General features: G+C 41.2%; 1 long non-coding RNA gene across 2 annotated transcripts; it reads right to left on the reverse strand.

Moving 5' to 3' along the window:
• Positions 1-18280: 18280 nt before the first annotated feature.
• On the reverse strand, positions 18281-21759 carry LOC132342195 (uncharacterized). 2 transcript variants are annotated; one of them, XR_009490478.1, is made up of 3 exons: positions 21494-21759; positions 19590-19804; positions 18281-18876 (listed from the first exon to the last, which is right to left on the reverse strand). It is a non-coding gene; the product is annotated as an uncharacterized lncRNA (long non-coding RNA). The 2 variants fall into 2 exon arrangements; XR_009490477.1 differs by lacking the exon at positions 19590-19804.
• Between the last annotated feature and the right edge of the window lie 2123 nt (positions 21760-23882).

Raw genomic sequence — 23882 nt, forward strand, 5'->3', positions numbered from 1 at the left:
TGCCCTTATTTCGCCACAGATTTGAAATATCTATAAGTAATGATGAAAAATACTCAAAGAGTCTCTCCCTGTTCCCTCTCTCCTACGTGAAGTTGTTGAGAAAATGCCCAAAGAAAAATGTGCCATCCATTCTCAAAATCTCTTAATTGTCTAATAGTAAATGATATCATATTTATTATTTGATGAGTAATAGTAAATATGATATCATTTACTATTTATGTTAATTGAGATTTCTCCTTGGAGCATTGTTATATGAATAATACTAATGGAGTAATTATTCTACCTTCTAAATGCAAATGTGCACATCTTTCCTTGATTTCCCAGAATCATCGTTTCATAAGTACAGCTCTCTCAAGTTCTGCAGGATGCTTGCGGGAGATTTTCCAGCTCTTCCAGCTTCAGCGTCACATATTTTCAGGCTGAAGAAAATGCAAAACAAATGGTTTTGATTGTTTTGAGACTGTGTCTTGACTCATAAACTGCTCTTTTCAAAATTTCCTTGAAAACATTTCTTCTGACCCACATGCTGGAGCACTTTCCCTCAGATGGGAGCATAGGATCCCTGAGTTGTGTCATCATGAACCAACTCTCCTGCAGGGTCCTCCTGGGCAGATGGAGCACCAGCCCTGTGCTCCTGCCAAGACCTTCCTGTTCTGCAGTGTCTGGAGCCTCTGGGCTTTAAATGCTTAAGTTTCTCAGGATCATGGTCAGCAAGAAGAGTGTCATTGCATGTAGGTCTCCTGTGCTGGTGAGATCACCATTTGGTAATTGGTTCAGTTAAGAGAAAACAAAACAAACAAAAAATTAGTGTCTCTCAGATGTTAGCAAAGAGGTGGCTTCAACATAATGCAAGTCCTTTTTCTGTGAACTATCTACCAGGGAGCTTCTTTTGTCCAAGTTTAATTCCAGAACAAGCTCCAACCTCCCACCTTGAGATGGATGAGAACTTTAGTGCACGCGCGTGCGTGCACACACACACACACCTCCCTGGCTGTCTGAAGCTCTAAGCTCTAAGTGTTAGTTGCTCAGTTGTGTCTGACTCTTTGCGACCCTGTGGACTTTTCCCCACCAGGATCCTCTGTCCATGGGATTCTCCAGCAAGAATACTGGAGTGGGTTGCCATTCCCTTCTCCAAGGGATCCTCCCATTCCAGGGATCGAATCTGCATTGCAGAAAGATTTTTTTACTGTCTGAGCCACCAGGCTGTCTGAAATCCCAGTGAATTGTGCCCCCGGCAAGTTAAATGGTGGAGGTGGGAGAGTAGGGTGGAAGGTGAATGCACACCCCAGGAACAGCTGTGTGGGGGCACACATTGCCATGAGTTCTTCCAATTTTAATTAAAGGGGATGAGAAGGAGAATTCCACAGGCAGGTTTGAATGTTTTTATAAAACTCAAGTTATTTTATTAGTTACCTAGGACTGCTGTTGGAGAAGGCAATGGCATCCCACTCCAGTACTCTTGCCTGGAAAATCCCATGGACGGAGGAGCCTGGAAGGCTGCAGACCGTGGAGTCGCTAGGAGTCAGACACGATTGAGCAACTTCACTTTCACTTTTCCCTTTCATGCATTGGAGAAGGAAATGGCAACCCACTCCAGTGTTCTTGCCTGGAGAATCCCAGGGACGGGGGAGCCTGGTGGGCTGCCGTCTATGGGGTCGCACAGAGTTGGACACGACTGAAGTGACTTAGCAGCAGGACTGCTGTAACAAAGTACAAGCTGGGTGGCTTAAGAAGTTTACTATCTCACAGTTCTGGAGGCCAGGAGTCTGAAAACAAGGCAGGGTTGATACCTTTCTGGGGCTTCTGGGAGAATCTGTTCCATCCTCCCTCCCAGCGTCCAGTGGTCTCTGGCAGTCCTTGTGTGTCTTGGCTTCTAGATGCATCACTCTGTAGATGCATGTGGCAATCTGCTCTCCGTGTGTGTCGGTGTCCAAATTTCCCTCTTTTGTGGGGATGTCTGTCATATGTGATTTAAAGCCATATTACTGCAATAAGGAAGGCTGCGTGTTGAAGAATCAATGCTTTCAAATTGTGACGCTGGAGAAGACACTTGAGAGTCCCTTGGACTGCAAGGAGATCAAACCAGTCAATCCTAAAGGAAATAAACCCTGAATTTTCATTGGAAGGACTAATGCTGAAGCTGAAGCTCCAATGCTTTGGCCACCGGATGCAAAGAACTGACTCTTTGGAAAAGACTCTGATGTTGGGAAAGATTTAGGGCAGGAGGAGAAATGAGCAACAAAGGATGAGATGGTTGGATGGCATCACTGACTCAATGGACATGAGTTTAAGCAAACTCCAAGAGATAGTGAAGGACAGGAAAGCCTACAGTCCATGGGGTCGCAGAGAGTTGGACACAACTGAGCAACTAAACAACAACAAAAAGTGCCATATGACCACGTCTGAACCTGATGACACCTGCCAAGACCCCATTTCCAAATAAAGCTGCATTCACAGGCTCTGGGTAGCTGTGATTTTTGAGTGCATGCTATTCAGTTTAGTGCAGGGACCATTATGTGTTGGGAGACATTGATAAAGACCCCATCATCAGCATGATGCACTGCTCAGGAGTCCATGTCCTGCCCCTGGCCTGTCACCTGTTGTGGCTAAGACAAGAAAGTCATTTAGGTTTTATTTTAGAAATATACACTGTATGTAATTTTAAATGACTTCTTTCTTTTATTTGATTTTTGAATGGTTATTTTTATTTATTTACTTATTTATTTTTGGCTCTCCTGGGTCTTTGTTGCTGCCTGCAAGCTATTCTCTATTTCCTGCCAGCAGGGGCTACTCTGTAGTTGCAATGAGCTGGCTTCTCATTGTGTTGGCTTGTTTTGTTGCAGAGCACAGGCTCAAGGTATGCAGGCTTCAGTAGTTGTGGCTCATGGGTTCAGTAGTTGGAGCTTCTGGGCCCTAGAGCATAGGCTCAATTGTTCTGGAGCATGGGCTTAGTAGTCCTGCAGCATGTGGGATCTTCCTGGATCAGGAATCAGATCCATGTCTCCTGCATTGGCAGGCAGATTCTTTACCACTGAGCCACCAGGAAGTTCTCACTGCTTTCTTTTAGATGAATATTCTCTTTTCCCCACAGGATTGTTTTGCCAGCTTTCAGAAAACAACTCTTATGGGGAAAAGCAGGTTCTCTTTTAGCAGATTAAATTGAGGAAGAAATTCCAGATACGTATACCTACCCACATATTTTTTTGCAACTAACTCTGGTCATGTCTTCATTTTCCCAGGAGTTCAAATACTACTTTATTTTACATTTCTAGTGGTTGCTCTAGAGTAGTTTGCAATATACATTTACCAGTACTCCAAGTCCACTTTCAAATAGCACTGTATTGCTTCATGAGCAGTATGAGTCTTTCCTAGAATCAGGAAAAGATTGAAGGCACAAGGAGAAGGAGGCAGCAGATGATGAAATAGTTGGATGGCATTAGCAACTCAATGGACATGAATTAGAGCAAACTCCTGGAGATAGTGAAGGACAGAGGAATCTGGCATGCTGCAGTCCATGGGTCACAAAGAATCAGACACGACTTAGTGACAGAACAACAACAACAATGTGTAAGTATATATATGTGTGTATATATATTTTTGTTTAGTCACTAAGTCATGTCCAACTTTTTGCAACTCCATGAACAGCAGCATGCCGACTCCTCTGTCCTTTACTGTCTCTAGGAGTTTGCTCAAACTCATGTCCATTGAGTCGGTGATGCCATCCAACCATCCAATATATATATACATACATATGTATACATAATAATGTATATATGTTCCAAATAGGAAAAGGAGTACATCAAGGCTATATATTGTCACCCTGCTTATTTAACTTATATGCAGAGTACATCATGAGAAATGCTGGGCTGGAAGAAGCACAAGCTGGAATCAAGATTGCCAGGCAAAATATCAATAACCTCAGATATGCAGATAATACCACCCTTATGGCAGAAAGTGAAGAGGAACTCAAAAGCCTCTTGATGAAAGTGAAAGTGGAGAGTGAAAAAGTGGGCTTAAAGCTCAGCATTCAGAAAATGAAGATCATGGCATCTGGTCCCATCACTTCATGGGAAATAGATGGGGAAACAGTGGAAACAGTGTCAAACTTTATTTTTTTGGGGCTCCAAAATCACTGCAGATGGTGATTGCAGCCATGAAATTAAAAGACACTTACTCCTTGGAAGGAAAGTTATGACCAACCTAGATAGCATATTGAAAAGCAGAGACATTACTTTGCCAACAAAGGTTCATCTATTCAAGGCTATGGTTTTTCCAGTAGTCATGTATGGATGTGAGAGTTGGACTGTGAAGAAAGCTGAGCACCGAAGAATTGATGCTTTTGAACTGTGGTGTTGGAGAAGACTCTTCAGAGTCCCTTGGACTGCAAGGAGATCCAACCGGTCCATTCTAAAGGAGATCAGTCCTGGGTGTTCATTGGAGGGACTGATGCTGAAACTGAAACTCCAATGTTTTGGCCACCTCATGCGAAGAGCTGACTCATTGGAAAAGACCCTGATGCTGGGAGGGATTGGGAGCAGGAGGAGAAGGGGATGACAGAGGAAGATGGCTGGATGGCATCACTGACTCGATGGACATGAGTTTGAGTGAACTCTGGGACTTGGTGATGGACAGGGAGGCCTGGTATGCTGTGATTCATGGGGTTGCAAAGAGTTGGACATGACTGAGCTACTGAACTGAACTGAACTGATGTATGTATACATAATCAAATACATAGTATTATTTTGAACAAACAGGTCCATCTACAATAGGGAAAATAAAACTTTTTATTTACCTCAACTTATTCCTTCTTTGATACTCTTCCTTTCTTTATGTGGATCTGAATTTCTGAACTACATCATTTCCTTTCTCTCTAAAGACTTTTTTAAAACATTTCTTGCAAGGCAGGTCTCCTGGTTATGGATTTCTTCAATGTTTGTTCACCTGAAAAATCTTATTTCTTCTTCACTTCTGAAGGATAATTTCAAAAGTACAGAATTTTAGTTTGTTGGGGATTTTTTTCTCTATACTTATTTCACTCACTCTTTTCTGGCTTGATGGTTTCTAAGGAGAAGTTGTTGATATGATAATTTTTATCTTTGCTCCTCTATATGCAATGTGATTTTTTTCCTCAGGCTTCTTTCAAGATTTGGTACTTTATCTTTGATTTTCTGCAGTTTGAATATGATAGCTTCCACTGTAGTTTTATTTGCATTTATTCTGTTTTCTATTCTCTTATCTTTCTTGTTCTGTAGTTTGGTGTCTGATGTTAATTTTGGAAAATTCTCAGTCATTATTGCTTCAAATATTATTTTTATTTTTCTCTTTTTTTTTCTTAAGGTATTCTCATTATGCATATGTACACTTTTTACAGTTTTCCTACAGATCTTTTTCCTACTTTGCTGAGATGTTGTAAGGATTCAATGAAACAATATATTCAAAATGCTTAGCACAAAGCCTAGAACATACAGCATGCATGCTGAGTCGCTTCAGTTGTGTCTGACTCTGTGCAACCCTGTGGACTATGACCCGCCAGGCTCCTCTGTCCATGGGAGTCTCCAGGCAAGAATATTGGGGTGGGTAGCCATTCCCTCCTCCAGGGGATCTTTCTGATCCAGGGATCGAACTCGTGCCTCCTGCACGGCAGGCTTATTCTTTACTACTGAGCCACCAGTACCTAGCACTAAAACTGGAGGAACTCTGCATGCTGTCTTGAATAGAAAAGCTAAAGATGAGCAATGGTCACAGAAGTTCTTGAATTGATAGCACTTTATTAGAATTTTAAGAGGTGAAGTCATATTTAATTCTCTCTGGATAAGAAAGCAATGTTTTGGCAGTAGGTATAACTATTGAAGTGTTTAAGGTAGGGACAAAGCAATTTAATTTCCATAAACTATTAAAGTTGACTCCTGAGTTATTAGTTTCTAGGTCACCAAGAAAACGATCATTCATTTTACCAACAGTTTAAAGTTTGGTACATTATGGTCCTCAGATTCTTTTTCTATTTGAAACTTACTTGCAATTATTTTTCTCCCTTAAACCATGAAAGTTCCTTCCAACAACTCATGGGAGTTTTCCAGAATTTTCAAGAGCAGGTAGTATCCATTTACTCCCCGCCACCCCCCACTCTTAGGTATATACACCAAAGAATCAAAAACAGAAACTCAAATAAGTTAATTGTACACCTATTAGCAGCATTAGTCATAATAGTCAAAAGGTATTCATTCACAGATGAATGGACACATGTGGTCCAACCATACAATGGTCCAACCATACAACATAATACAATATTATGCAGCCATAAAAAGGAATGAAGCACTGACACACGTACAGTACAGGTGAGCTTTGAGAAATAAACCAGACTCAAAAAAAGAGACAGATACTGTGTGATTCCACTTACATAAGGTACCTAGGATGGGAAAAAATCATGGAGACAGAAAATAGCTTAGGGAATGGGGGAGAGAAAAGCAAGGAGTTTTGCTTAAAGGTGACAGTTCTTTGGGTTGATGGAAAAGTTTTGAAGACAGACAGTGGTAATGGCTGCACAACAATGTGAGAGCGGAATTAATGCCACTGAACTGTACACTTAAAAATGACTACAATGGCAAATTTTACATTATACATACTTTATCAAACACAATAAACTATCATGAAATCTTTCCATGTGAAACAACAGATAAACTTTAAACACTATATTGATGTCAAATATGCTCCATTAAAAAGAAAAAACCCAATTCCAAGTAAAGCATGTTTTGAGTAAGTATAAATATGTTCTCTGATTGATTATATTCTTTGCAGCCAAAGATGGAGAAGCCCTATGCAGTCAGCAAAAATGAGATGGAGAGCTAACTGTGGCTCAGATTATGAGCTCCTTACTGCCCAATTCAGACTTAAATTGAAGAAAGTAGGGAAAACCACTAGACTATTCAGGTATGACCTAAATCCCTTATGATTATACAGTGGAAGTGAAAAATAGATTAAAGGGACTATATCTGATAGAGTGCCTGATGAACTATGGTTGGAGGTTCATGATACTGTACAGGAAACAGGGGGCAAGACCATCCCTAAGAAAAAGAAATGCAAAAAAGCAAAATGGCTGTCTGAGGAGGCCTTACAAATAGCAGTGAAAAGAAGCGAAGTGAAAAGCCAAGGAGAAAAGGAAAGATAAACCCATTTGAATGCAGGGTTCCAAAGAATAGCAAGGAGAGATAAGAAAGCCTTCCTCAGTGATCAGTGCAAAGAAATAGAGGAAAACAACAGAATGGGAAAGACTAGAGATCTCTTCAAGAAAATTAGAGATACCAAGGGAACATTTCATGCAAAGATGGCCACAATAAAGGACAGAAATGGTATGGACCTAACAGAAGCAGAAGATATTAAGAAGAGGTGGCAAGAATACACAGGAGAACTGTACAAAAAAGAGCTTCATGACTAGGATAATCACGATGGTGTGATCACTGACCTAGAGCCAGACATCCTGGAATGTGAAGTCAAGTGGGCCTTAGGAAGCATCACTATGAACAAAGCTAGTGGAGGTGATGGGATTCCAGTTGAGCTATTTCAGATCCTGAAAGATGATGCTGTGAAAGTGCTGCACTCAATATGCCAGCAAATTTGGAAAACAGCAGTGGCCACGGGACTGGAAAATCTCAGTTTTCATTCCAGTCCCAAAGAAAGGCAATGCCAAAGAATGCTCGAACTACCACACAATTGCGCTCATCTCACACGCTAGTAAAGTAATGCTCAAAATTTTCCAAGTCAGGCTTCAGCAATATGTGAACCATGAACTTCCAGATGTTCAAGCTGGATTTAGAAAAGGCAGAGGAACCAGGCATCAAATTACCAACATCCCCTGGATCATTGCAAAAGCAAGAGAGTTCCAGAAAAACACCTATTTCTGTTTTATTGACTATACCAAAGCCTTTGACTGTGTGGATCACAACAAACAGTGGAAAATTCTGAAAGAGATGGGAATACCAGACCACTTGACCTGCCTCTTGAGAAACCTGTATGCAGGTCGGGAAGCAACAGTTAGAACTGGACATAGAACAACAGACTGGTTCCAAATAGGAAAAGGAGTTCGTCAAGGCTGTATATTGTCACCCTGCTTATTTAACTTATATGCAGAGTACATCATGAGAAATGCTGGGCTGGAAGAAGCACAAGCTGGAATCAAGACTGTCAGGTGAAATATCAATAACCTCAGATACGTAAATGACACCACCCTTATGGCAGAAAGTGAAGAGGAACTAAAGAGCCTCTTGATGAAAGTGAAAGTGGAGAGTGAAAAAGTTGGCTTAAAGCTCAACATTCAGAAAACGAAGGTCATGGCATCTGGTCCCCTCACTTCATGGCAAATAGATGGGGAGACAGTGGAAACAATGGGTGACTTTATTTTTTTGGGCTCCAAAATCACTACAGAAGGTGACTGCAGCCATGAAATAAAAAGACACTTTCCTTTGAAGGAAAGCTATGACCAACCTAGATAGCATATTAAAAAGCAGAGACATTACTTTGTAAACAAAAGTCCATCTCATCAAGGCTGTGGTTTTTCCAGTAGTCATGTATGGATGTAAGAATTGGACTGTGAAGAAAGCTGAGCGTGGAAGAATTGGTGCTTTTGAACTGTGGTGTTGGAGAAGACTCTTGAGAGTCCCTTGGACTGCAAGGAGTCCAACCAGTCCATCCTAAAGGAGATCAGTCCTGGGTGTTCACTGGAAGGACTGATGTTGAAGCTGAAACTCCAATACTTTGGCCACCTGATGCAAAAAGCTGACTCATTTGAAAAGATCCTGATGCTGGGAAAGATTGAGGCCAGGAGGAGAAGGGGATGACAGAGGATGAGATAGTTGGATGGCATCACAGACTCAATTGACATAAGTTTGAATAAACTCCAGGAGTTGGTGATGGACAAGGAGACCTGGTGTGCGGCAGTCCATGGGGTCGCAAAGAGTTGGACATGACTGAACGACTGAATTGAACTGGGTCTACACAGATCAATTCCCAAAGCAGAAAGAAATCTGACCAGAATTTGACTGACCCCAGTGCGATGGCTCAGGGGAACTGGGAAACCACTGGTTGGGATGGTGGAGTCCTGAGGCTAATCAGGGTTAGAGGAATGAACCATAATACACAATGTGGTGGAGTGTCTGAGGTCATCAGTGGAGCTCCACACTCTGGGCAAGGACCTGTGGAGAACTGGTGCTCCTACCTTGTTAATGATTCCTCCGTTTTCAACAACTCCTTCAGCACCAACTATGACAAGATCCACGTTATCCATGATGTAGCCAACTGCAGCATCAGGGACCACAGTGAAGGGGACACTGAGGTGGCAGAGGGCTTTGGCCATCTTACCTGATAAGTCAGGCTGTGACTCTGTAATGTACACACTGAAATGCTTCTTGGTGCCAGGGCAGTTTCCCAGACTCTCAGGACCACTCTGGGGGTAGGTGTGCATTAATATTCTTGCCCCATCTTTGATCAAAGTATGGCATAGATCTGCAATTTTATTTCTCGACAGTGATATTCTCCTGAGGAAAATCTCTCCCCGCTCATGATGATCTTTCTACATTTGGAGTAATCAGAGTATTCCAGGGAGGTACGGCTGATGAAGCACAGGAGCTCACCACCCGACGACACGGCCACTGAAGAGTCCATGCCCCTGGGTTTCTGTGGCCCTGGTGAGATTCGCCCTCAGGCCCTGAATTGTCTCCCCGTATCCCTTCTCAAGTATTCCAGCAAAGTCCGGATGGCAGCTACTGCTGAGGCCATGTCAGGATCTTCTTCGATCTGAGACTTAAAGTATTTGATTAACTCCTTGTTGTCCATGGTGCCCTCTGGACCGCAGAGCCCAAGAGGCCCTGAGCCACGCGCGAGGCCTGATTAGGTCCTGCCACCGTGTGGACTCCGCACCACACTGACTGACAGCGAGAGACCAGGCTCTACATTCCACTTCCCTCCATTAACTTTTAAAATGCATGATTTTTTTTCCCCTCTGCATGATGTGTGTATGTGGATATTGTACTTTCCACAGAAATGGTATTTAATGTTAGGTACTGTTTTGTAACGTCCATATTTTACATAGAGTTGTATTTCATATATTACACATTCTCATGTACAGTAGTCTTCTGGGACTGACATAACAAATTGCTATAAACCTGGCTTAAAGCAACAAAAATTAATTCTCTCACAATTCTGGAGGCCATAGGTGTGAAACAAGATGGAGTAGGGCCATGGTCCCTAGGAGGGCTCCAAGGGGACTCCTTCCTTTTCTTTTCCAGCTTCTGGGCATGCACGTATTCCTTGGTTTGAGGCTGCATGTCTGGTTGGACATATCTTTTGAGGACCAGCATTCAACCCCCTGGGGCTTCCCAGGTGATGCTAGTGGTAAAAAAACCCACCTACAATGCAGGAGATGCAAGAGATGCAGGTTCCATCCCTGGGTTGGGAAGATCCCCTGGAGAAGGAAATGGCAACCCACTCCAGTATTCTTGCCTGGGAAATCTCATGGACAAAGGAACCTGGTGGCCTACAGTTCATGTGCTTACAAATAGTCGGACATGATTGAGCACTCATGATGAGTGCTGACCACCAGACAGCCAGATGGCTGTGCCAAGGTATTTTACTTACCAAATCCTTAGTTTCTTCAACTCATGGGAGAAATGCACAGAAACACTGTAACTTAAAACTTAAAAGAGCTTGATGATAACATTCTCTCACTCCAGTCTGGACTTGGATTTGAAGGGATTTTAATCACCATGTTCCTTGTTCCTAATTTCCATCGTCTATTTTTTAAGTCTCTCAGCACTGGTTTAAGGAACACGATTTTTCTTTTAGAAGCACTTAGTGGAAAACATTGTGTTCCTTTCTAATTTATAAGAAAACACTTGAGGAAAAAGACTTGCCTTAAATGAGTTATGAGGCCAGTGTTCAGCCTGAACTTTCTTCCTTAGCTAAAATGAATTCCATTTTCTCCTTTTCAAGCTGTAGTATATCTTCTTCCTTGTATGTCAAATTAATCTTTGTCCTTAAAATTATGATCACTGAGAGAACACTTAGTTTGTTTCAGTCAAGAATGTGCTGGACTAAACAAAGCATATGTTTTCTTTGAGGTTCTATTAGACAAACTTGAAGATACTGACTACTGAGATCCAATAAAACAACAGATCATCACATCCTTTTAGGAACATGTCACTGGGAGTAGTGGTTCTGATTCTCATTTCACAAAGAACACTTCCAATTAACTGGCTGAATTTACTTGCAGAGGGTTGACATATATACTGAGTATGGCTGCTTACATTTGAAGTATTAGTTATAATATATGCATACCAAATCAAAAAAGTATATTGTAGGACACAATGAAAACCAGCTAGTAGTTTGACTTTTGCCAAACATTTCTTAATACATAAAATGTTAAGCTTTATCACTTGAAAATTCTACAACTTCCAACCTCTTTATTATTCATCAATACTTGGAAACTCTGCTTTATCCATTCTCCCTGAGAAGACTCAAGAATATTGACTGTGTCTTATCTGAGGAAGACTATTGACTACTATTCTATCTTATTCTAGTCCTGGAAGTGAATGCATCTCATTGAAAAGATCTAAATAACAGAGAACTATTAAAAATAAAAAAGTCAGGTCTTCCTCTGATGTCTCACTCCATCCTCAACCTCTTACTGATGGCCATGTACTTTATAATCCATTTTAATGAAATGTTTAGAATAGACTAATAAATCGGGACAGGAAGTGGACTAGTGGTTGCCTAGGGCTAGGCAGGGTAGGGGCAGAGGGGTAATGGTCATTGGGTATGGGGCCTTCTTTTGGGCTCATGATAGTTGCCCAATTCTGTGAATGCATTCAGTTCAGTTCAGTTCAGTCGCTTAGTCGAGTCCGACTTTTTGTGACCCCATGAATCACAGCATGCCAGGCCTCCCTGTCCATCACCAACTCCCAGAGTCTACCCAAACTCATGTCCATCGAGTCGGTGATGCCATACAGCCATCTCATCCTCTGTTGTCCCCTTCTCCTCCTGCCCCCAATCCCTCCCAGCATCAGGGTCTTTTCCAATGAGTCAACTCTTTGCATGAGGTGGCTAAAGTATTGGAGTTTCAGCTTCAGCATCAGTCTTTCCAATGAACACCCAAGACTGGTCTCCTTTAGGATGGACTGGTTGGATCTCCTTGCAGTCCAAGGGACTCTCAAGAGTCTTCTCCAACACCACATTAAATTTTATATAGTAAGTGGGTAAAGTTTTTTGGTCTGTGTGTTTTATCTCTAAGGGGCTCTTTTTTGGAAAGAGGAAAGTTAAAGGGTACAGACACATGGAAAGGTACACAACTAAGGAATTAAAGCAAATAAGGTGTCTTCTGGAAGAGAATAGCAGAGTATGCTCTGAAGAGTGATTGGGAGTTGGTCTGGCTGAGGTGGAGAAAGGATGGAGTGGAGATGTAGGCAGAGGAAACAATAGGTGTAGAATCAGCATATCTAGTGCATGGTGGGCTGGATATATGGAGATATGACATGTTGGGTGCAAGAAGTGAGATTGGAGGGCAAAGAAAGGACTAGAACACTAAGGGCTGATGCCATGCTAATAAATTAGGACTTCATCCAGAAAGCACTGTGAGATGTTAGTTTAAAGCTGAAAAATAACATGGTTATATTTTTGTGGTTGTAGCATAGTCACTTATGTAGCAGGGCTGGAGCTGGTTTGGGCAGCTCCAAACTGCTGTGTAGTGATCCAGGAGGGGCTTGAGTGAGGGCAGGAGCGCAAAGTCTTCAAATGGACAAGAGCTTTCATGGACTCTCAGACCACACTCTAGTCCATGTTGATATCAACTGTTGACACCTGTAGGTCTACCAAATTGGAAAATTCCTTGTTACATTCATAAACAAAGAACATTGTTTTGAGGTATCAAGATCTAAAGATTCTACTTCCATATCTGATGTTCACTGCCCCAAAATTAAGGACATAGAGATAGTTATCACCCATCACACAAGATATCTGAGTTAGATGTGTCATCTGAGATAAACTCACTTCTACAAAGAGACTGAGCAGGCTGTTTACAGATTCATTCCATCGCACATATCTAAGTTTACAAAAGGAAAGTGATCAACAACTTTTCTCTCAACTGTTTAGTCAAATACTTCAGGTTCTATTGAGTTTTTGTGATTATCAAATGCAGACTCTTTATATTCTAATTTCAAAAATATAAAGGATTATTAAAAAATTGTTCATTGTGAAGCTAGCCAGATACCAGTTACAACTTGTACTGACCATGGCATTGAGCCTACTGTGCTTGTTCTCAAGGACACGGAGGAGAGAAAAGAATGACACGCCAAGTGCCTTGAGAGCCAGATGGATGATTTGATACCTATTAACTGGCTATTTGTGGTGTTTCAAAATAGTTGTTACATCATAAAGGGCCTAAGTTCTATTGTTGATTAACCTGTGTGGACATTTTAGCGAAACAATGAGTGGAGACAAGTGTTATGCCCTGAATTTATGCAGTGTCTTCCCCTAATTTTTACTTCATCCAATCAATCATTCAGTTAGTTCAGTTCAGTCGCTCAGTCGTGTCCAACTCTTTGCGACCCCATGGACTGCAGCACACCAGGCTTCCCTGTCCATCACCAATTCCTGGAGCTTACTCAAACTCATGTCCATAGAGTTGGTGATGCCACCCAACCATCTCATCCTCTGTTGTCCCCTTCTCCTCTTGCCTTCAATATTTCTGAGCATCAGGGTCTTTTCCAGTGAGTCAGTTCTTTGCATCAGGTGGCTGAAGTATTCAGTCAATCATTACTGTGTGTGAATTAATAAATAGGGGCTTCTCTGGTAGCTCAGCTGGTAAAGAATCTGCCTGCAATGCAGGAGACCTTGGTTTGATTCCTGGATCAGGAAGATCCACTGGAGCAGGGATAAATGCCATGATCCTCACTTTACAGATTAGGTATTAATAAGTAATTTGTTGAAAGTTGTCAATAGGACAAAGATTTCATCATTTTCAATGACAGGAAACTCACTACCATTTTCCTTGGATGGCTCAATTGCTGGCAACATTTGTTAACACTTCTCACATTCCCTATACCTTGATTTGTTTCTTAGAGTTACTCGAAACTGAATGAAACATTCTTCAAATATATGGACATGGATGATGTGTTTTCTCTGCTTTTCTCATCCTTAGGCTAGACAAACCCAGGGAGATCTCATGTTCTTTGTGACATGATTCAGGCTTCTTCCATCTGCCTTTGGGCACATCTTTGTTTGCCTATAACCTTCATAAAATATGCCTTTGAGAACTGAACACAACACAGCAGACAAAATAAAATAAAAATGAGCAATCTCAATTGCAGTCTATTTTTCAGCTCAACTCAAAACACATCTGCTTCTTAGTCAATCCCCAGTTGGTTGAAACAGTGACTACCCACGTGTTCAATGTCAGGTTAGCAGTAAGTTCTGACTAATTCACTCAGTTGGCCCCTTAGCGTGAAAGGCTGACTCTTTCTGTTTCCCAGGACAGTCTGCATCCTGAGTCATGGCCATAATCCTCATCTGAGAAGAGCGCTATTTCTCAAGCAACTGTTTTCCAGCAGAAATCTGGCCATTCTAAGAAAACGTTAACAAACTCATAAAGACACTTGCAATTTGATTTATGTTCAGTGTAATCTGGCCTTGTAGTTCTTGTAATTATCTAAATATTAAAGAATAAGATATGTCATTGAGAAACATTATTAATTATATATTTAAGTAACTTATTTGGTCATCTATTTGATCATTTATTTAGTAACTTTCATCATTTAGTTTAGCTAGTACACCTTATTTTGTCTATTTAACAATAATCTGAGTCTGATGAATGATATTGGAAAGCTAATTGCTCACCATGTGATAGTCCATGTGTATAACATTTTAAGACAGAACTACAATGCTCTGTGATGACCTTTAGGAATGGGATGGGGGGAGGTGGCCAAAGTTTTGGAGCTTCAGCTTCTGCATCAATCCTTCCAGTGAATATTCAGGGTTGAATATTTCAACCCTGAATTTCCTTTAAGATTTCCTTTAAGATTGACTGACTTCCTTGCAATTGGTTTGATCTTGCAGTCCAAGAGAATCCCAAGAGGCTTCTCCAGCACCACAATTCGAAAGCATCAATTCTTTGGTGTTCAAACTTTTTTTAACCTTTCATTTATTATTATTAGCACTTTAAAGTTCTTTACTATTACCAATGAGCTCAAATGCTTTATGGGTTTGGAAATACTAAATACTTGCAGCATCTAAATACAAAAGAATTCTAAGCTCTTGTAAGCCTCCCAGACATCAGCTATTTAATATTTTTAGAATGGATGTGTGTTGAGGGCCTATTATGCCCCAGTCTTGTGCTGGAGTAAAGGGAAAAGTGATAACTGAGTCAGTTCCTCTTTTTGAGGCACTTCTCATGGTTTGTAAGAGGAAGTAATCAGTGCAGTCACCATAGGACAAGGAGATATTTGCAATGGCATAGTCATGGGGTATTTTGGGAGCTCTGAGGCAGAAACCTAGCCCAGTCTGGAGGATGAGTCAGGGGCAGTCAGGCCAAGGTGGGAGAAGCACTCTGACACCACAGGCTACTCCAGCAAAGGCACAGGGCATAAAGCTGCATCATGCTTGGGAGGGAAGCCAAAGAGGTTGACCTTGCCCTTTGCACACTGCACTGTGAAGGCTTTGGTAAATCAGCTAATTTGAGAAGTAGTAGACATAAGAGAGTTTTGGTTAGAGGTTTATTTAGGATGGGCAATGAGAAAGGAGGAACTGAGGCTGACCATCCCTACCCCTGAATTCCCCCAGCTTGCCTGGTGGTGATTTCATGCCTGCTCAGTCATGTCTGACTCTTTGCTGCCCCATGGACTGTAGCCCATCGGGCTCCTCTGTCCATGGAATTTCCAGGCAAGAATACAGCATAGCCATTTCCTCCTCCAGGGGATCTTCCCAACTCAAGGGTCAAACTCATGTCTCCTGCATCTCCTGCGTTGGCAAGAGGACTCTTCACCATTGCACCACCTGGAAAGGTGGTGATGACTGAACTAGGGAACATGAAAGGAACAGGCTTAGGAGGAAAATGCTGTCAGTGTGTTCACGATATAGATGGTATATGAGTGGGGTAATTGCCTATGAGATGCTGTGTTCAACGGGGAAAAAGTCTGCATAGAATTAGGAGCTGCTCACACAGAGAAAGCAGCTAAGACCATTTGTGGGTAAGTGGATGGGTGGAGGGCATCTCAAGGAATCACCAACTCTTAGGGATGAGGAGGATGTTTATGCGTCTGATTCAGAAAGGTAACACTTTGGGACATTCCTGATGGTCCAGTGGCTAAGAAATGGTGAATATGGAGGCTGTCTGATGTATGTTCTAGTCCCCAGATAATAGCTGTTATCATCTTTGCAAGAAATTAAAGTTGCCCTTTAATTTCCCCTACAGATAATATACTGATATATTTTTACCCTATAGCTTATCAGAGGATATTAATCAGTTGCTGACATATAAGAAGACATCAGAAGCATAAAACTCAATATGTATTTAAAAGGAGTTACCAGGACTTCCCTGGTGGTCCAGTGGCTAAGACTCTGAGCTCCCAATACAGGGTGTCCAAGTTTTGATCTGTGGGTCAGGGAATTAGATCCCACATGCCGCAACTAAATATCCCTCATGCTGCATCGAAGATTGAAGATCCTGAATTCTGCAACACGGCCAATAAATAAGTAGTTCAGTTCAGTCTCTCAGTCGTGTCCAACTCTTGGCGACCCCATGAATCACAGCACACCAGGCTTCCCTGTCCATCACCAACTCCCAGAGTTCACTCAAACTCACGTCCATCGAGTCAGTGATGCCATCCAGCCATCTCATCCTCTGTCATCCCCTCTCCTCCTGCCCCCAATCCCTCCTAGCATCAGAGTCTTTTCCAATGAGTCAACTCTTCACATGAGGTGGCCAAAGTACTGGAGTTTCAGCTTTAGCATTATTCCTTCCAAAGAAATCCCAGGGCTGATCTCCTTCAGAATGGACTGGTTGGATCTCCCTGCAGTCCAAGGGACTCTCAAGAGTCTTCTCCAACACCACAGTTCAAAAGCATCAATTCTTCGGCACTTAGCTTTCTTCACAGTCCAACTCTCACATCCATACATGACCACTGGAAAAACCATAGCCTTGACTAGACGGACCTTAGTTGGCAAAGTAATGTCTCTGCTTTTGAATATGCTATCTAGGTTGGTCATAACTTTTCTTCCAAGGAGTAAGCGTCTTTTAATTTCATGGCTGCAGTCATCATCTGCAGTGATTTTGGAGCCCAAAAAATATATTTCCAGTGGTCATGTATGGATGTGAGAGTTGGACTGTGAAGAAAGCTAAGTGCCGAAGAATTGATGCTTTTGAACTGTGGTGTTGGAGAAGACTCTTGAGAGTCCCTTGGACTGCAGGGAGATCCAACCAGTCCATTCTGAAGGAGATCAGCCCTGGGATTTCTTTGGAAGGAATGATGCTAAAGCTGAAACTCCAGTACTTTGGCCACCTCATGTGAAGAGTTGACTCATTGGAAAAGACTCTGATGCTGGGAGAGATTGGGGGCAGGAGGAGAAGGGGACGACAGAGGATGAGATGGCTGGATGGCATCACCGACTCGATGGACGTGAGTTTGAGTGAACTCTGGGAGATGGTAATGGACAGGGAGGCCTGGTGTGCTGTGATTGATGGGGTCGCAAAGAGTTGGACATGACTGAGCGACTGAACTTAACTGAACTGAATATATTTTTTAAAAGTCGCACTTTGACTTCCCCTAAGATAAGGACTTTTGATAGACAGAATAGGCAAGGAAAAGACAAGGAAAGGGCTTCTCTCCAGAGATTCTAAGGAGTGCAGTCCTGTTGACTCCTGAACTTGAACTCAGTGAGACGTTCCAGGCTTCTGCCTTCAAGGGTCTGGTAGACAGTAAATCTCTGTTGTTTTGAGCCACTAAGTTCTACCCCTGGGTCAGGAAGATCCCCTGGAGGAATAAATGGCAACCCACTCCAGTATTCTTGCCTGGGAAATCCCATGGGCTGGTGGGGTGCAGGAGACTGGTGGGGTGCAGTCCATTGGGTGGCAGAGTCAGACACAACTTACTGACTGAAGAATGAAAAACAACAAACATGTTTGTGATATAAGAGTAGAAAAATTAATTAGTGAATTAATTAATATGGAAGAGAACACCCTAAAGATGTGTACGTTTTGTCCTAACCTTGAGGCCAGGCCAGTTAAGGAACACAGGATCATTGATGTTCTCAATCTCACATTTTAATTTTTTTTTTAAATTGGAATTAGACCTTTTAAAAATGTTTATTCGTGTATGTATTTATTTATTGCTATGCTGGGTCTTTGCTGCTGCATGGGCTATTCTCTAAATACATACATATTTTTTTTTACCAAATGTTCAACACTTTAAAAATAAAACAAAGGTGATGTTATGTCAAAAGTCTAGAGAATGCAATCACATTTTAACTTACAAATTGTTGGTTATGTGGAACTAGCTGGAATCTCTTAACTTTTGTTTCCAGTACAAGCTATTTGGAAATTGTTTGCTTCGTGTGATTTGTACTTTTTGACAATCTTGTTTCCCAGTTAGGTTTTAAGCCTTTATAGGACAAAAGTCTCATCTTACACTAGTTTATGTCCAGGTGCCTGCAAAATGGCCAGTGAAATTTTCTTAAAGAGAATGTGTCTTGAGTCAGAGGAGCTTTTCCCTTCCTTTAGGAGAGGAAAGGGGCTGGTTCATAGCACCCTGTGAGAGCTGACTGTTAAATTTTCAAGAATTTCTCGAATCAACTGGTGTTGGGTCGGTAGCTTGAAGATTGACCATGGTGGGAATATTTACACTGAAAAAAAAAAAAAAAAAAAGGATATCACTGGCTTGGAGACTCCTTGTGAGTATAATAGATTTAAGTAAAATCATTCTACTTTATATAAACACAGTTGGGAAAATGTCTTCTTATAATGTTGAAGCAAATTAAAATCTCCTATTTCAATGAAAATTTATTTCAACTATTTTCACTTACTTTCTTCTTTAAAATAAGGCATCTTTAGTGAAATAATTCTTCCAAAATAACTTGGGTATACTTTAAGACAGTTTCATTAGGAGTAGTAACAGGACCCATAAATTAAACCACAATAATGGTTTGGTTATAGAAGGGATTGAACCTGTTCAATAGAATAGTTTATTGTTGATTAATTTCCAGATATACATCTTTATGCCACTCCAAGGAGAGTCATTTTCTTTAAAAGCTATTTGTTATCCTTGTTTATTACCCCCTCTTCTAATTCTTATTCTAACTTCTGGTCAGAGAGAATGGACAAATCTTCATTTCATGTTTTGTCTTTTTTTTCCCTAAAGGCCTAAAATCTTGCTCAGAAAGTATTGAGACTGTGTTTCTGGAGACTTTAAGGGTTAAATCTGACTGTTAATAGACTATATGATCCTGATGGAATTAATTGATCTAGAATATAATTTGCCTTCATCAAAAATAGAAAGTTCCTGGTGGCTCAGATGGTTAAGAGTCTGCCTGCGATGCAGGAGACTCGGGTTCAGTACCTGGGTGGGGAAGATCCACTGGAGAAGGAAATGGCAATCCACTCCAGTATTCTTGCCTGGAGAATTCCATGGAATGAGGAGACTGGCAGGCTATAGTCCAATGGGTCGCAAAGAGCTAGACTCGACTGAGCAGCTAACACTTTCACTTTCAAGATATTTTCAGAGGAATTGATTGCTGGTATTCTCACACTAAAAGAATGGTTGAAGGAATGTCTCTAAAAAAGAAATGAAATGATAAAAGAAGAAATTTTGAGTCAAGAAGGATGAAAATCTGGGAAGAGAAAAAATAAGAAATAGACTCCTCTTGAATTTTCTACTTGTGTTTGACAGTTTTAGCCAAATTATAACACTAATGTAGCTCTCAATATATGTATATACAAGAAATATAAGTGGGAAGGAACATAAATGAAGATAAGGTTTCTGTGCCTTATTCAAATGGGTAAAATATCAACAACGAAAAGCTTTGATGTTATGAACATTTATAATGTATACCTGGAGAAGGGTTTCCCAGGCAGTGAAGTGATAAAGACTCTGCCTGCAATGCAGGAGATGCAGGACTCATTGATTAGATCCCTGGGTCAGGAAGATCCCCTGGAGAAACTGCCAAAAGATCTATTGGAGGAGATATATTCAAAAGTACTATAAATAAAATGGAGTACATAAACAGAAAAACTGTTTATGTAACTCAAGAAAAAAAATGGAAATAAAACAGAGAAAGCAGAAACACAGAGAGGAAACAGAAAGCAAAAAGTAAAATGGTAGACTTAGCCTTTAACATTTCAATAATTACATGAAATAAAAAATGGTCTAAATGAACCAATTAAAAGAGAGATATTGTCAAAGTGGATAAAAAGAACATGTCCCAACTCAATGCTGTCTACAAGAAAGTCATTTCAGTAGAATTCTAGGCTGAAAGTAAAAAGATGGAAAAAAAGCTTATTAAGCAAGCAATAATTTAAAAAGAAATCCTCCTAGGAGCTATATTAATATCACATCCCATTTATAGACATTAGAGCAAGAAAACTGCCAGGGACGGAGGGGACATTATATAATGATAAAAGTGCCAACCCACCACAGAGACTTTGCAGTCCCACAGATCTACGCATTCCAACAACAGAGCTGCAAGATATGTGAAGCACAGGCTGAAAAAAACCAACAGGAGAAATAAGAAAAAAAAAAAACAGTTACAGAGACTTCAACACCCCTCTCTCAGCAACAAAAGGAGTAGTCAGACATAAAGGCAGCAGGGGAACAGAACTCAACAACACCATCCAACAACAGAATCTGAACATTTATAGAACAGCAGCAGAATATGCATTCTGTCAAGGGCCCACAAAACATAAACTAAGAAACTAAAATCTGCCAACCAAGAATCTGAACTTGGCAGAATTATATTTAAAAAGAAAAGGCAAAATAGAGACATTTCAAATCTACAAAACCTGAAAGAAATCATCAACAGGAAAATTGTGATACAAGAAAGAATTTAACACCAGCAACATAATACAAACTGCAATACGAAAGATATTAAAAGAGGAACAAGATGGTGGGGGAGTAGGTGGACGTGGAGTACATCTTTCTCCACAGATACATCAGGAATACACCTTCAGACACTGAAGTGCATGCAGAACACCAGCTGAGAGCAGACAGGAGTACCTGACCAGCAGAAAAGAATATATAGACCCAGGCAAAACTCGGTAGGAGGAAGGAACTAGGGAGAAAATAGGAGTGTTAGTAGGACTGGGCCTGCCCTTGGTGGGTGGGGGAACTGAAGCAGGGGTCCGATCCCCACACTGGGGACAATTGTCTGAGTCAGAGGAAACATTTAAGGCTGAGAGGGAAATAGCTGATCTGTGGCAGCCTAAATGGAATGAGAATCAACCAGTCCTTGCGGCAGCCATACATACCCCAGATGGCGCAGTGGCTGGGAGCTGGAGTTTAAGGATTGTGGAGCAATTTCTGGGTGAGGGCTGCTGTTGACTGTGGAGAAACAGATCAAGGGGATGTGAGGGAGGAGACTGTGGTGGAAAATGCCTGTGGAGGAAAACTGGGCAGCCATACTGCTGAGTCATGAATAGGGGGTGGAGCCATCACCATAGCTTCTCTCTACGCACAGGCCAGCATTGACAACTGAACAATAGAGAGACTGGCCCATCAAATGCCTGACACGCTGAACTAGAGAGTAGGACCCCAGCCGGGGGCTTCTATGTGCCTGATGCACTGAACAAGGACCCCAGGCAAGGAAGTCCTCTAAGTATCTGAATGGGCAGACCTATGGAGAAAGACTGGCCAAAGAGGCCTTCTGATCACCAGCTACAAGAGGCTCAAAAAAAGACTCTGATAGGGCCATAACACCTGGGGCAGAGGCAGTCCGTGTCCCTGCACACTGGTTTCAGCCAGGGTCCCCACAAGCCAAGCAGTTGCATCACCTTCATGCTCAGCTCTCACTGGGGCAGAGCTGCCACAGGTAAAAAAAGTCTTGTGCCTATGCACACAGGGTCACTTTGGTAGTGTCTGACTCTTTGCAATCCTGTAGACTGTCACCTGCCAGCCTTCTCTGTCAGAGAGGAGTTTCTCCAGGAAAGAATACTGGAGCGTATTGGTCAATACTGGTTGCCCTACCCTTCTAGAGCACTGTACTTCCTGCTGCCCTAACCACCAACTCCCCTGAGTACCTGGTGCTCCCAGAACCCCTGCGACCCAAGCACCTGCACCACCTCCACACCTGTCCTTCACAGGGGCAAACCCAAGTCGTCCAGGGCAGCCTCAGGAGCAAACCCCAGTGGACGACCCACATGCAGAGGTGGAAGTAAAACCGCAATCGAAACCCAGGAACAGTGTGACTAAGGAAGAAGACCCAAAACCCTCCCACCAGCTGTACAAGCTTCAGATTAAATCCACACGATCAACTAGGCAGACTCTGTGTGGAATATATAAGAAATATATATTATTTCTTATATAATATAAATATAAAAGAAAACGCTAGTTCTGATGGCTGTGGACATTGGAGGCAAGAACACAGAGGAGTAGGACCAGATTAGAATCTGAGCTGCCCCCACAGCAGGTCCAGAGATCAGCACAGTGTTGGAGGGCATCCTAGGGAGGGGAAGTGGACTGTGGCTCCCCAGCGAGGGAAAGGACTCTGATAGCAGTGACTCAAGAAAAACATTTATTATTCTTATGTTTTGACTTGTTCTGTAGATTCTTTGGATGTTTTTCTCCCCCCCCTCCTCCTTTCCCCTGCTTTGTTGTAACTGTCAATTTTATTGGCACTATGAAATCTATATTAAGGTTTTGAGCTTTTTTTTCTTTCTGTTTTTTTCTCAGTCACATTTTTTCTTGTTGTTATAAACCTCTGCCTGTATGTTGGGCTTTTGCAGTTCTGGGGAGTCTGTTGTTCTTGTTGTTGTTTTTCTTCTTTTTTTTTTTAATTTTAATTTTTTAAACCTATGATTAGTTTTTCTACATTTATTAGTTTGCTTTTCCTACTGTTCTTTTTTTCTTGCAGTTAATCTTTAATGTATATAAATCTTCTTTATCTACCTCTATTTAACTTTGCTATTCTTTCTTTTCTTTAGTCTCAACATATTTGTTAGTTTTATTTTCATTGCTTTATTCTCCAGTTGGCACCTTGCATTAGTTTTGTTTTCCAGTTTTTGTGCTTTAGCTAGTTTTATTCTCGTAGACATAATTTTTGGTTCTTTTGTTTGCCAGGTCAATCTATTGTACTTTATTTTTGTTGGATTGATTTGATTTTGCTTATGGGTATATATGTATATGTTCAGTCACACTTTTTATTGTTATTATAAACCTCTGCCTCTACATTGGGCCTTTGCAGGTCTGAGGAGTTTTTGTTTTTTTTCCTTTTCTCCTTCTTCTTCTTCTTCTTTTTTTTTTTTTTTCTCATTTTTATAATTTTAACTTTTAATTTTTTTAATCTATTATATTTTTTCTACATTTATTCCTTTGTTTGCTTTTCCTACTGTTCCCCGCCCTTGCAGTTAATCGTCAATGTATCTTCTTCATCTACCTGTATTTAACTTTGCATATCTATTCTTTCTTTCCTTTCTTTTCAACATATTTGTTAGTTTTATTTTCATTGCTTTATTACCCAATTAGCACCTTACTTCAGTTTTGTTTCCAGTTTGTGCTTTAGTTAGTTTTGTTCTGGTAAATACAATTTTTGGTTTCCTTTGTTCACCAGGTCAATCTATTATACTGTATTTTTGTTGGACTGTTTTGATTTTGGTTATGGGTGTGTATATATATATGTGCATATTCAGTCACACTTTTTAT

The sequence above is a fragment of the Bos taurus genome, chromosome 14 (assembly GCF_002263795.3).
Source record: "Bos taurus isolate L1 Dominette 01449 registration number 42190680 breed Hereford chromosome 14, ARS-UCD2.0, whole genome shotgun sequence".
Classification (NCBI taxonomy): domain Eukaryota; kingdom Metazoa; phylum Chordata; class Mammalia; order Artiodactyla; family Bovidae; genus Bos; species Bos taurus.